Genomic DNA, 15,104 nt, shown 5'->3' with positions numbered 1-15,104 from the left:
AAATTGAATTGTCAATATCAGACTCCCCCACTTGGCTCAAATCCATAGAACAAAACACTCGATAACTCATAATACCCATATTTCATTACTGTCATAATACTGCAGTTAGTTCAACGAAAATTCTTCTCAAGCTTATGCAACACCCACCATAAAATACCTCAATCATCTGCTAGGTTAGCATTTATTCTCGCGACAATCAAGTCAAATTTTCTCAACCCGATTCAAATTCAAATCTCAAAACATACGCCTCGTTGTTAGAAAAAAAACTCTCTATTCACATCATATGGAACACACCAACATAGATTACTGCGCAGGAGATAACACACCTGCTTAGTCTCAAATTGGCATCTTGTTATACCCTTTAGCAGCCACAATTACTATGAAATCACTTAATCTTTTTGAGTCGAAACTCATTAACCAGACACGAGAATTTAATTTGCCCCAAAATTTAACAACGTAAAAGATCTTTCAAAACATTCACACTCGAGATTGTACGTCACATCAAAATGAAAATAAAGCACCCAATGGCCTTCCTTTACATTTCAAGGAAACACTTCTCGTCACATTCATATTGTCTTAACACATCCCGCAGTTACATCATACTCATCACGAAGCCATTCTACCGCTCATCGAGCCACAAATTTCACTCGTAGGGACATTACCGGACATATGAGTCCAAATATATAGGTTACAACTGAAGCTACCAAGCCTAAGTTGTAGTCTAAACTTGGCCTCAAGTCCTCCAGACTAGCCCATCACCAAAACACAGAATACACATCTTGAACCTCGTTCATAGAATCACAAGCCGGCGATGCACAGTTGATACTGAGCGTTCATGTGCGCATACGAATGCATGGAAGGAATTCAAAGAGTTATGTTTCAAGCTTAATCAATTCCGCACGATAGAATACAAGAAAGTAAAATTTTCCTAAGGGTTCGGCAGCCTCTCGAAGATAAGTACAGACGTCTCCGTACTGATCTGCAAGACTCTACTAAACCTACTCATGACTCGTGAGACCTATGTCACCTAAAGCTCTGATAACAACTTGTCACGACCCTAAATCTCACATGTCATGATGGAGCCTATCTCAATACTAGGCAAGCCAAAATCCCAATAAACTACCATTCTTTTAGATTTGAAAACAAAATAATTAAATTCAACGGAAGAAATCTCAAAATTTCAAATATATCACTCCCAAGGAAAGAGAGACCTTGATAGTCTCCAACTGAAGGAAAGAGAGACAAGGTCAGCAGGCGCCAAGCATCTACGTTGATAGTCTCCAACTGATAGTACTCTGAAATCTAACAATCTTCGTGTCCGAAAGTACCTGGATCTGCACACGAGGTGTAGAGTGTAGTATGAGCACAACTAACTCAATAAGTAATAAGACTAACCTTTAGGTTGAAATAAATGATGAGCTCCATAAGTACAGTCCAGTAAAAATAATGGTACATAAAGGTAGGCATGCTTTCAAGTTCAACAATTAAACTCAGTACAAGTGAAATAGATCAATACTGCACGATATGCGGAATATGACATCTCAGAGGAAAGACCTCATGTAATACTGGTAACAAATCATTCGGTCACTCGGTACTGTTTATGGCCAATCCAGCTCAGGGTGTTCCAACCCATATATAAATATACATCGACTGACAGTCAGCCACCCAGTACCGTATAAGGCCAATCCAGCTCTAGGATAATTTATCCCTAAATATAAATGATACGGACAAGATCTATGTCCAGATAAAGTCGTTATAATACAAATAAGTAAGGCAAGTCCATGCCCTGGGAAAACTCTCCCATATATATATATATATATATATATAGAGAGAGAGAGAGAGAGAGAGAGAGAGAGAGAGAGGCAAGTCCATGCCTTGGGAAGTCCATCCCGAATATATATAATCATCTACGCTCACTGGGGGTGTGTACAGACTCCGGAGGGGTTCCTTCAGCCCAAGCGCTATAAGTCGACCGCTCTCACTGGTGTGTGTGCAGAATCTCGGAGGGGCTCCTTTAGCCCAAATGTGATATAAAGCCTTTATGGCCTACTGCAGGCGGGCAGTCCCGATACGTATAATAATAAAGCCTATAAGGCCTGGTGCAGGTGGGCAACCCCGATCCATAAAATAGTAAAGCCAATAAGGCATGCTGATGGCGGGCAGCCCCGATCTAGAACAATAATAATGTATAAAGCTATTCTGGCCTGCTGCAGGCGGGCAGTCTCGATCCCATAAATATCCTCACAATGGACATATATGACTGAGTGAAAAATGTATATTTTTAAAACAATTAATTCAACAGCAACACGACCCCATGGGTCCCAAAATACTGGCACGTAGGGCTACACATGATCTTTAATAAAAGCCTCTGCTCAATTTCTCTAACATGTTCAGATAATAATATGATTCATTAATTTTACAAATTCACAGGATTTATTCAAGTCACAATTTCTATGGTGCACGTCCACACGCTCGTCAATTATCGTGTGCATCACCTCCAAACAGTTTGTATAACACAAATTCAGGGATTCATTCCCTCAAAATCAAGTTTAGAAATGTTACTTACCTCAACAAGATGAACCCAACGTCGAGCAAGCTAATCAACACCTAGGAAATTCCATTCCGCGTGTATCCACCTCTGAATGCCTTCTTGTCTCCTAATCCAAAACTGAAATTCACCCCTTAATGATACTACAACGATCTACTATACTAAGCAACTGCAATCTACAATATCATCATCCAATGGGACCAACATTAGTAACTCATTCCATAGTTTAGGCCATTTAGGCAATTTACCAAACACCTAGTAGGCATACATTTATACATTTCTTAACCATAGAATTAGTTCTTCCAACTACCATCATTTAAACAATTCATCCCACAGTCATTCTTTAACAACTTATAATCCTAACATCACATGTGTGATCAACCATTCTCACCCAACCAACAAAATTGCATCAAATAATCACTTTTCAATTTCTACAATGGGTATTCATTTAAACTGAGAATTTATGGCTTTCAATCACTATACCATGAGTTCTAATACTTGATTCATACTCATATTTCCATAATAAATCTATACATGTATACATAATACTCTCATACCCAAGAATCATACTTCTTATGACCTACTTTTAATCCAAATCCTGAAATTAAAAATCAGGGTATGGAACCTTACCTCTTTGATGAAGATCTTGTGATTAGCTTCCTTGATTCTTGAAGATTGGTGCAAGATTGAATGATTAGAATGTTAGGTTTACTCCATTTCTCTCTAAAATGCTCTTACATCTCTCTAAAATATCAGGTTTTTACCTCAAAATGACTTAACCCATCTCTCTACTCGGTCTTGGGGTTATTTAATGGATTCCTACATGTACGGCCGCACACCTGGGCAAGTGGCCGCGTATCCAGCCGCGCACCTAAGGCAGAAAGTCTCAAATATGCGCGATCGCGTATCTGGGCGCGCATATGACACAGATCCAGCAAAATGGCCATAACTTTCTGTATACATATCCAAATGATGAATGGTTTGATGCGTTGGAAATTAAATTCAAAGGGATTTACTTTGATAGGTTATACACCATATAACTCTTCCTATATTGAGAGTTATGGGCGTTTGAAGTTAGGTCTTGTGCGAACTCACTTGAAACTTTAGTCTATTATGAAATTTCCAACTTCTACATTCGATGCCGAAACCTATCGAATCAAGTGTGATTGACCTCAATCTATTCACACAAGTCATAAATGACATAACGGACCTATTCCAATTTCCAGAATCGGATTCCGACCTCGATATCAAAAAGTCAACCCCCCGGTCAAACTTTCCAAAAATTCAACTTTCGCCATTTCAAGCCTAATTCTACTACGGACTTCCAAAATATTTTCTGGACATGCTTCTAAGTCCAAAATAAACATACGGAGCTATTGGAATTATCATAATTCAATTCCGAGGTCATTTACACATAAGTGAATATACGGTCAACTTTTTCAACTTAAGTTTTCAATAATGAGACTAAGTGTCTCATTTCACTCCGAAATTCTTTCGGACCCGAACCAACTAACCCAATAAGTTATAAATCAACTGTAAGACATAAATTGAGCAGTAAATGGAGAAACGGGGTTGTGATACTCAAAACGACCAGTCGGGTCGTTACAAAAACTCATAATTTTTCTTTATTTGCAGCATGAACAAAGCTGTGCAGAATGGCGATTCCTAAAGAACAAATGTCACCAAAGGTGAGTTTCGCAAAATGTCTATTTTCTTTTATTTTCAGCATGCATCACTATTAGAGATTATTTTTGTAGCTTAACCCAGGTAGAACCTTTTTGCCTAGGAGGATTCAACTCATAGTTCCGGGTAGAAGTACTCTTCACCCAGGATATTTTTCGTCGCTTAACCCAGGTAGAACCTTTAAGCCTAGGGGGGTCCAGCTCATAGTTTTTAGATAGAAGTACTCTTCGCTCAGGTTGTTTTACGTAGCTTAACCAAGGTAGAACCTTTTCGCCTAGGGGGTCCAGCTCGCAGTTCCGGGTAGAAGTATTCTTCGCTCAGGTTGTTTTGTAGCTTAACCCAGGTAGAACCTTTTCGCCTAGGGCGATCTAGATCATAGTTTCCGGGTAGAAGTACTCTTCGCTCAGGTTGTTTCGTAGCTTAACCCAAGTAGAACCTTTTCACCTAGGGGGATCCAGCTCATAGTTCCGGGTAGAAGTACTCTTTGCCCAGGCTGTTTTTCGTAGCTTAACCCAGGTAGAACCTTTTCTCCTAGGGGGATCCAGCTCATAGTTTTCGGGTAGAAGTACTCTTCGCTCAGGTTGTTTTACGTAGCTTAACCCAGGTAGAACCTTTTTGCCTAGGGGATCCAACCCATAGTTCCGGGTAGAAGTACTATTCGCTTAGGTTGTTTTACGTAGCTTAACCCAGGTAGAACCTTTTCGCCAAGGGGATTCAGCATTTTTTTAGTAATACAGGGCGCCATTCCCTGGTTACATTTCCTTTTCAGTAATAAAGGGCACCAACCCCTGGTTACATTTCCTTTTCAGTAATATAGGGCACCAACCCCTGGTTACATTTCCTTTTCAGTAATACAGGGCACCATCCCCTAGTTACATTTCCTTTTCAGTAATACAGGGCGCCAACCCCTGGTTACATTTCCTTTTCAGTAATACAGGGCACCAATCCCTGGTTACATTTCCCTTTCAGTAATACAGAACGCCAACCCCTGGTTACATTTCCTTTTCAGTAATACAGGGCACCAACCCCTGATTACATTTCCTTTTCAGTAATACAGGGGACCAACCCCTGGTTGCATTTCCTTTTCAGTAATACAGGGCACCAACCCCTGGTTACATTTCCTTTTCAGTAATACAGGGCACTATCCCCTGGTAACATTTTCTCTTCAGTAATACAGGGCACCATCCCCTGGTTACATTTCCTTTTCAGTAATATAGGGCACCAACCCCTGGTTACATTTTCTTTTCAGTAATACAGGGCACTAACCCCTGGTTACATTTTTTTTTCAGTAATATAGGGCGTCAACCCCTGGTTACATTTCCTTTTCAGTAATACAGGGCGCCAACACCTGGTTACATTTTCTTTTCAGTAATAAAGGGCGCCAACCCCTGGTTACATTTCCTTTTCAGTAATACAGGGCACCAACCCCTGGTTACATTTTCCTTTTTAGTAATATAGGGAACCTACCCCTGATTACATTTCCTTACCAGTATAGGGTACCAACCCCTGATTACATTTTCTTACCAATATAGGCTACACCAATCTCTGATCTCCTTACCAGTATAGGGTACACCAATTCCTAGTTGTGTTCTCCAACATAGGGTACACCACTCCCTAGTTGATTTGATCTTAAATGTAAGGTACACCACTCCTTGATATCATTGCCAATATAGGGTATTCTATTCCCTAGCCACATTTTTCCAACATAAGGTACACAAATTCTTAGTTGAGACATTCTTTTGGGCAATAAAGGAACACCATTAAAAAAAACAAAAAAATCATCATGATCTTTTAAGGTTATACCATTCCCGATCTTTTATTGCTTTCAATAAAGAAGTAGTTTAGAATTTTGTTACAATAACTCACGAAATTTTTCTAGTGAAAACTGGGGCAGAAAAAATTTCGTTCGTTTGTTTGTTTTGGTGTCTGAACAGGTTTTACCTCGAGGCACAGGGTTCGAGATGAACAAAAGAAGAAGTCTCAATCCAAAATAAATGCACAAAAAGAGGGAGAAGTGAATCCAAATGCAGAAGCAAATGGAAAGGATATGGACTGCTCAAGATGACTGAAGTTACGAGCTTTACATTTCTCAATTTGGTCAGAAAAAGCCGTAGAAGAATGAACTAGCACCTGCAGCTAGATAGCATCAAGGTTCATATCAGAGTCTGCGTGAAGAACCAGTCAAGACTCAAGATCAAGTTTTAGAATACTTAATAAGTATGAATCTTGTAACTCATAGTGAATAGGCTTGTTTAGATTCTTTTGATTTTGATGTAATAACAGGACTATATACCGGAGCCTCGATGGAACCTCACTCGTCTCTCCAACTCAGCATTCCATCCTTTTCCTTGAACTACACGCGACCTGATTCCCTTATAATTCGGGATATGTAGGCTATCTAAAACCAAGACTCGGTTGCACTTTTTTCTCTTATCACTTCCCTTTTGAATAATGGTATGGCCAAAAGTAGTCATATCGCTTATCTTTTCTTTGCCTGAAAACTCTTCATGTTTTCAAGCAAAAAAGAGCATGTTGTGAGCACTTAATTTTGACCATATTTATACTTTCACCACTTTTTAGTATTTAAATGATTTTAAGTTTAATCTTTATATTTTAGCTTTTTTTCGTTTGTCCCCACTCCACTTTCTTTTGCTCCCCACTCTTTGTCCCTCCACTCTTTATACTCCACTTTTCCTTGTCCTCCACTCCTTGTCCCTCATGCTTGTCCCCTACTCACAAACCCCATACCCCATTTCATCCATTAAAACACACAAAACTTCCTCCATAAAACGGACCTCTCTTGGACACCAAAAAGCAGCTGTTGCTTTCCTCTTCTTCTTCCTAACCATACACTCATTTTCTTCCTCTAGAAACTCCATTAACGATCTCAAAAAAATAAAAATAAAAACGAGCTAAAAATATGCAAAGAGCAGCTGAAATTGGCCTCTCTCGTCGGCTTCACTGCCTCAAATTCTAGCTCCAAACATAGCAGCAAAACCATCTGCGAAAATAGCCAAAATTGCACCCCAAAACAGCCTCGTCTCCAACCCAGGTCCGCCGTTGTTTTAGATGCTAACCACCAGCAAAAACACCCATCCAAAACCACCTTTTTTCACCCTTAAACCCAGCCAAAAATCATCACAAACCCCACTAAGAAACACCTCAAAACAGTTCCGTTTTCACACAAAAAATAGCAGCGTCAAAAGTTGAGATCGAAGGCACCGTTTGCAAGCTCGGGTCGCAGTCCAAATTTCTATCAAAGTTTTGTCACCAACTTCTCGATCTTTATTCCATTTCTCAGCTGCCTTGTTAAAGATTTGGCTTGGAGATTCTTATTAAATACAGAAGGTCCACCCCTTTTCTCCTTACAAAGTTACTTATGCATTTTGAAATGAATTTCCTGATTAGTTCTTATTTGATGTCTTTTATTTATTGATTGTGTTTGTATGCTTTGAGATCTGTTACTTCGCTTCTATTTGATGTGGGTTTTCATTCCACTATTCTCATAAATTTGGAATAATTATCTAATGCTAAAGTATGGGGTCATATGAATTTCTAACTAATTAGTAGCGTTGGACTTTAATAATTGATATGTGAAATTGGGCTGTTGGTTTAGGAATAGGAAGAAACGAAGTCATCAATTGGTTCCAAATTTAAAGGTTTAGTTCTTTCATGTATATATAGTTTTAGTGGCCTTTAGTATAATCTTGACAAGGCCCAAAATAACTCTTTAATAAGTATGTCTCCATAAAATGATCCAAATACGCTAGAATGCTTTAGGCGCACATTTAATTTACTATTGTGATTGTGTACACGTTCGCGTGACATAATTATGATTTCCAAAAATAAATCAAAGTACGCGTTCGTGCGACTTTGGCTAAAAATAATCTTAAAATAATAAAGTGTTATTATTAATTGTGTACATGTATGCGTGACATGATTTTTAGCATACTAAACAAAACGAATTTAGACACACGTAATCCATTTCAAAGATTAAATCCATAGCGTCATAATTAAAAGCGGTTAGATAAAATATGGAAACCAATAAATCACAGTTTATATAAATTAATTCAAGCCAAGTTGTAGTCAATAAAGCGACCGTGCTAGAATCACGGGACTCGGGGAATGCCTCACACCTTCTCCACGGTCAACGAAATTTCTTATCCGAACTTTATTTTCGCAGACCAATAATAATAGAGTCAAACCTTCATTTGACTAGGGATTCAAATAAACGGTGACTTGGAACACCCAAAAACTCAATTCCAAGTGGCGACTTTATAAATAAAATAATCCCTACTCAAATTTGTCACTTTAATTGGAAAAACTCTTTAACCCGTAACAATCCATAACACATATCTTTTTGGGGTGGAAAAGGGGTGTGATAGTGATTCACAATATCTTGTTCTTCCAAGTCCTTGTATATCATGTACCTTATAATAATTGTTTTGAATTTCCTTTAGAGCATAGTTTATGAAGATTAATTTATTGCTCTGATCATAATGCTTCTAATATTGTTTCCTATAAAAATATATTTTTAATTGTGGGTGTTTGCTGTAAAAGATTAAGAATTACTCATTCTTAAAGTTAATATTTGCCCTTTAAAAATAATATTTTTAATTGTGGGTATTTTCCAGTAAAGGATTATCAATTACTCATTTTTAAGCTTAGGAAATCATCCTCTCCCGCTTTGGCTATGGTTAAAAAAGGGGATGAATATGGCTTGAAGACCAAGGATACTCCAACTTTAGATACAATGAAATAATTCAAATTAACCAATACCCATATCAGGACTATAGCTATGGCATACAATTTGGTAAGTGTTTCTTTAGAAGCTTGATTGATAATTTATATTTTTTTGGCTATTCTTAATTTTGATTAGGCGAGTATTTCTATAATTTTATTTTCTAGAAATAGTGTCTATTATTAGGTTTAGAAATAATAGTTATTTGAAGTCTTTATTTGAAACAAATATTTTATCACCATTTGTTTAGAAAGAAAGATAAAAAGCCAGAAAACACCAACCATAAATAATGATACTAACACATGATTGATTTGCTTCATTACTTCTGTTGGAAGACTTTTATTGAGTATGGTTTTTCCTTTAATGCATTAGTATTATTTTCATGAACTTAGGTTTTTTTCTTTAATTTTATTTTATAATACAAATATCTATTTTAAATAATTTATCAATGTAATTCTTAAAAGGCTTACATATTAATATGAGTACACGCGTAACGCGCAAACCCAGAGACTACTTAGATAATTAATTAAGCATTGTGCACTTTTTTGATCTTTTCATTTTATAAGACTTTATTTTTTAGGTGTTAAGAAACACTGATGCTATCTTAAATTACCACGGAAAAACCACCAAAGGATGTTGTGAGTGGATTCGACTGCTCCTCCATTAACTAGAGGTTTCGGGTTGGAGTATTGGGTATGAAAAAATCTTTGGTTCCCCCCGAATGGGGCCTTATGCGGGGCGAATTCTGATATAGTCGGGCTCCAATGCAGATACCGGACACCGAGTTGAGAAACCAAAAAAGAAAATAATTAGCAGGGCAGAAAGAAAAAAAAAGAAATTACCTACTCTATCATACTATAAAACAGAAACCCTAGCATTCAAATCATAGCAAAGCTCCAAATACACAAAAGGTAAATCTTTTCAAAGGCCAATGAAAGAAGAAATCAGTATCTCCCCTCAAATTCACAAAGGTGTCTGTTTATTTTTGCCGCATCTGATGTGTATTCTCGGTTTGTCTGTGTGTGCGCGTGGTGCCTGAGCAAGCTTAAGGCAGTTCTAACTCTACCCACTAACAAGTATGGCTGTCCAACGGGACGGGACGGGACAAAATAAATGAAACGGGACGGGACGACAGGACGGGACGAAACGGGACGAGACAAACGGGACGAAACGGTAGGCCCATCCCGTCCCGCTAACAAACGGGATGGGACGGGACGAGACGGACGGTAGACCCATCCCGTCCCGCTAACAAACGGGACGGGACGGGTTCGCGGGCCTTAAGTGCCTTTTTTAAAAAAAAAATATTTAAGCATTGAGTTTGGCAACGGATATTATTTTGACAATGACTAAGTTTTTAAAGTTTGCTACATCTAGTTTTTTGACTTATTTAATAAATTTAAAAATTAAACGAAAATTAGAAAACTAAGTAAAGAATTATAAAATATTAAAACAAAATACTTGTAATGAAATATTCTAGTAATTATAAATTTATAATAGAGTTATAATTTATTTAATATAATTTCAAGCCATTAAGTAACTAAGTAAGAGTGTAAGACAATTCATAAAACAAAACGCTTAGAGCCTTTTATTTTATTAATAGAACTTTCAAATCTCACATACAAATATTTTTTTTTTGAAGAGCACCTAATCTACGCAGCCACCTTCTAGGAAGGGTTCTGTTTGAACTAGGCCTCTTAGTAGCCAATTACAAATTATCATACTAATATTTATAAGCTCCTATATAACTTCGTTGTAACTTATCTATAATTTCTCTTGGACATTGTTCTGGAATTGGCAATGTTGATTGATGTTCCATGAGTTCCATGCCGCCATCGCTCTCAGTGCTAAGTATCTCATTGTATTCTTCTTCTTCCCTAGTGGTTAATTTTTCAAAAACCAAGATTTCTTCTTTCTGAATTAATCCAATCTCTAAATAATACGGAAATCTCTAGGCTGTCCTCCTAATGAATATCTATGATCTCCGATTTGAAATCTTGCCGCGCTAAAAGCACTCTCTGATGCTACTGATGATGCTTGAATAGCAAGAATATCTCGGGCCATTATTGAAAGTGTTGGAAAAGCCTTGCCACGCTCCCTCCACCATGCCAAAAGTTGTTCGTTGCCTTCTTCGTCTTTAATACTTTCCAATCCTTGATTAAGATAAGAATCAAGTTTATCATCAATAGAGGAATCAAAACCTGTTATATCATCCATATCTTCCCATAGAACTTCTACTCTAGACTTAGAAGTAGAAGGAGCAGTTTCACCAACTGTTGTTTCCATAGATTTATATTTATCAAACATTGATCTAACATAAGAATATATGTTAGCTTGGCATTCTTCGAGAGATGGTTGTTCATTTTCTTGAATTGCTAAATTCTCATAAATTTTACGAACAATTCCCTTTGCACCTCTTAATTTTAAAGATGGGTTAAGTATAGTAGAAATTAAATAAACTTGGAGAATAGGAAAAAAATACTTTTTAAATTTTGTAATCATTTCATTAATGGCCGGTGTATAAGTTGGATTAGTTTTATACTTACCAAATACAACAGAAATTTCACAAATATACCATAATATTTGTGTAATAGTAGGATAATATATACCAGAAAATTATTTTATAGCATAATAAAAAATTTTCAAAAATTTAGTAAGCTCTTTGATCAGATCCCAATCAGAATCAACAATTTGATCTGCGGGGATATCATTATGCATATTAAATACCTTTTGTATAGGCACCCGATAATCATAAGCAACTTTAAGTATTTCATAAGTAGAATTTCACCTAGTACAAACATCTTTTGGAACTTTTCTATATGGAAGGTTAGCACTAGCACATTGTTGAGCAAATTCACGAATTCTACTCGCTTTATTAGCATGAAAAATATAGCCGCAAGCATGTTGTACTTTGCTACAAGCATCAGAAAATAAATTAATACCATCTTTTACAACCAAGTTAAAAATATGACATGCACATCTAACATGAAAAATTACCGGATTAATTGGACAAAGTCTAGTTCTTAAGCTAGTTGCTGCAGTTGTGTTAGCAGAAGCATTATCTAAGGTGATAGTTAAAACTTTATCAATGAGTCCATAAAAATCAAGTATTTGTAGAACAGTAGTTGCAATATATGCTCCAGTGTATTTTGAATCAACAAATTCATAACCAATAATACGTTTTTGCATGTTCCAGTGATGATCAACCCAATGACATGTAACAGTTAAATAATCACAACTATTAGGACTACGACCTATATCAGATGTGATAGACACTTTACAATCTAAGTGAAAAAATACACAACGAATATACTGAAGATATTCGGTTTGAAATTTAAAAACATCATTTCTAACTATAGTCTTAGGAAAACCTGGAAAGCAGGATTATAAGTTTCTTGTATATAATGCACAAAAGCAGGGTGAGAAGGAAAAGTAAAAGGTAAGCCACAGACAGCCACCATTTTTGTTGAGTTCTCACGATCTCTATCTTTGTTATAGGGGCGTAAAATAGTACCAGAAGAAGGGTCAAGATGCTGTTGTAAAAAATTAGAACCCCCGCCGGATCTACTAGGAGTGCTAGTACCGGTGCTAGGATCTGGTATTTGTCCGGCTTCTATTTTAGCTTGTATCCATAACGCTTTGTGGTCCCTACCTAAGTGCCTAGATAAACCCCCCGTCCCACCACTTTTGGTGTGCGCAAATCATTGCTTACATATTTCACATGTAGCACGTTGATTGACTTTATCATTTTTTAAAAATTTCCATACAAGTGATGTTTTGGGACGTTCACCCTTAGGCTTACCCCTTACAGGAGGTACAGGGGGTAAAGCTCCAGACCGAGATTGACTCTGAGTTGGAGCTTGTGTTGCGGGACTAGTGGGTGTTTCATCTAATTCCTATTCCTCATTTTCTTCATCCTCATTTTTTTCGTCCTCAATAAAAATATCATTGCCAAATTGTCTTTGTAAAGTTTCATGATCTAGTTGTTCTCCGAAATTAATATTATAACATGCAGGGGGTTGGAAAAATAAAGTTTCATCAACATGAGTCATTTCATCTATATGTTTTCTAATTATAGGATTAGGACTAGGATTAGGATTACTACTACTTTCACCTTTACTACTTTTTTTACTAGTTTTTTTTAAATACGCTAAATATATTTTTAGGTGCCATAATTTAAATACAAAATTAAATTAAAAAAGTTAACACAAAAATTAAAAACACAAATGAAATACGAAAATAGAACACGTAAAGTAAACACAAAAATTAAGTACTAAAATAATGAGCAAAATATATATATTAAAATTAGGAGATGGAACGAGTGCACCGTGATTAAATATTGAAACTTGAAGAAATTGCCCAAAATATTGCTCCAAATACTTGGCGAATTAATTTGAAGCTTGAAAGTTGCTCCAAAAATTTGTCCAAATACTTAAAACTTTTTGCGAGAAAATTGAGAGAATAATATAGATAGAATGTAAGAGATTTGAGAGAGAATAATTTATTTTTGTGGGAAAAAAATGAAGGATGGGGTATTTATAGTAGAAAATAGGGCCAAAGTGTAATTTAATAAACTTAGGGATTATATTAAAAGTTTGGGGGGGTAGGGGTGTTTTGGGGGAGTGGGGGCCAAATATGGCCGTTTTTAGCCATTGGGAACGGCTATTTTTGCAATTATAGTCGTTGCCCAACGGCTATAATTCAAAAAAAAAAAAAGGGACGCGGGACGGGAGGGGACGGGACTAAATGGGACGGGATAAACGGGACGAAATGGCCATCCCGTCCCATCCCGTGTCCCGTTTAACATGAGCCCATCCCGTTTAAAATTAAGTGGGACGGGACGCGGGACGGGACCGGGACGGGTCGGGACGTCCCGTCCCGTTGGACAGCCTTACTAACAAGGCGGATTTTGAGGGGGTGAGGGGGCGGGGGTGGGGGGAGAGGTTCATCCGAACCCCCTTAGCCCGGAAATTACATAGGCAAAATTCATTTTGTACTTCTTTGTTTTGAATTACTTTAACACAAATTAGTGTGTCACTTGCCACAATTGCTTTTAATTTTATAACTTTTTTTTTTTTTTGAAACATTTAGCGGTAATTCTGCCTCCGTCACTGCCCACTAAGGTTTAGACAGAGGAAAACAAATTATTTTTGGTGCCTCAAGCTGCAACCTCGATTAATTTCACCTACCTCTAATTAGCATAGATATCGTATAACTTTGTACATTAATGCTTGGATAGATAGAAATAAATTAGCTAGTGTTTTTTGCCTCCACTAGCATTGTTGCTTGTGTTATGGCGCTAACCACTATTTTTAATTGCAGCTAAGAGAGTTGTGAAGCTTTCAAAGAATACAAAGCACATGGATGTTGATGGGGCTATGGGAATTCACTTACAAGATGAAATAATTATGGACATTCTCTTTATATATTACCTGTACGGTCTCTTCTTCGATTCAAATGTGTTTCAAAGGTTTGGAAAAGGTTAATCTTATTCGAGCCTTACTTTAAGATGAAGCATCTCAATCGCGCCAAAAATGATCAAAATTCCCGAAAGTTTCTTGTTTGCCAAATGTCCCTTGATACGGATAATATGTTTTCCTTCTATAGTTCTTCTTTGTCTTCATTTCAACTGGTTAAGGATGTGCAAAAACTTGATTGCCCTTCAAACTGTAGACCAAGTCGTTGCAGAATCTATTGTTGTCGCGATGGCTTGTCTCTTATTGGGGTTTGTAGTTATCCTAACAAACACCTCGTACTTTTGCTATGGAACCCCTCCACAAGAGAATCCGAAGTACTCCACTGTCCTGAATTTCCATCGGAGGAATTTAGTACTTTCGGATTGGGATATGACTCAACTATTGACGACTATAAGATCCTTAAGATTGATCTTAAAGCACCTGGCGAAATTCTCGCGCTGAAAAGTGGTTTTTGGAGAAAAATTGATAAACATCTTACTGGTGTTTACCCTGTGTTGTCTGGTATGGACTCTTTGGCATTTGTAAATGGAGCATTTCATTGGCTTGGTTTGTCGCTCAATGATTTGCGGTGTCATTTAGTATTTCAAATGAAGTGTATGGACAGATCCCGTTGCCATATGGAATGTGCTTAATAATGGAAACCACTGACCGTGGCGTC

This window comes from Nicotiana tabacum, chromosome 15 (genome assembly GCF_000715075.1).
Source record: "Nicotiana tabacum cultivar K326 chromosome 15, ASM71507v2, whole genome shotgun sequence".
NCBI lineage: Eukaryota > Viridiplantae > Streptophyta > Magnoliopsida > Solanales > Solanaceae > Nicotiana > Nicotiana tabacum.
The sequence above is the reverse complement of the archived record's forward strand: the minus strand, read 5'-3'. Positions refer to the sequence as shown.